The sequence below is a fragment of the Austrofundulus limnaeus genome, unplaced genomic scaffold (assembly GCF_001266775.1).
Source record: "Austrofundulus limnaeus strain Quisiro unplaced genomic scaffold, Austrofundulus_limnaeus-1.0 Scaffold11, whole genome shotgun sequence".
Classification (NCBI taxonomy): Eukaryota; Metazoa; Chordata; class Actinopteri; order Cyprinodontiformes; family Rivulidae; genus Austrofundulus; species Austrofundulus limnaeus.
In genome coordinates this window covers 3,942,333-3,943,101 of record NW_013952413.1, presented here as the reverse complement: position 1 = coordinate 3,943,101, position 769 = coordinate 3,942,333, and positions in this window count along the sequence as shown.

Here is a 769-nt window from a genome sequence, read left to right as displayed (position 1 = left end):
TGTACCACTGCCTTGTGTGACATGATGCGTGTCTTGCAATTGCAATAAATCCTGTTGACTATTTCACGGAGTACTTTTTATTCTTGGATCTYGTGTTTCTATCTAGGTAAAATAAGGACTTCCACAACAAAACCCACAGATTGTCTTGGGCTAAATAGTTGAAGAAAAACTGGCCACATATCAKCTTTCACACAAGCTTAGTCAAGAAGCGTGTGTTGCTCAACAGGCATCAGAGCCATAAAACCAAATGATTTTACTCTTCTTTAGAKGACTTTTTTTCATGTGATTCATCACTGATACATTATGTGAGGGATGCTTCCATAGCAGAGGGGTCCAGCTCACTGGATGAATCAATCTGTCATCGTCTCATACAGAAGATTTATGCTCACTGTTCAGCAAAGCAAAGCTGAGGGGAGGGTTTGTGGCTGAACTGGACACAGAAAATTATAATGACAGCATGACTCTGACCACATTTAGAGTGCTGCGCTTCTCTGTGCAAGGAAGCTTCCAGACATCTTTCTTATTTTACATGATATTAAAAGCACCCCCCACCCCCCCAGTTATTCATTTGCATGTTAAAATACATATAAGATGGTTATGGGGACCTCTTTGCACACATTTCATTCTTGCCTCCTTCTCTCTGCTCAGGCCTTTATAATCAGCTGCTTCTGTGCAAGAAAAACAAGTCTTCAGCCTGCCAGCTCTCTCTCTCTCTCTCTCTCTCTCTCTCTCTCTCTCTCTCTCTCTCTCTCTCTCTCTCTCTCTCTCT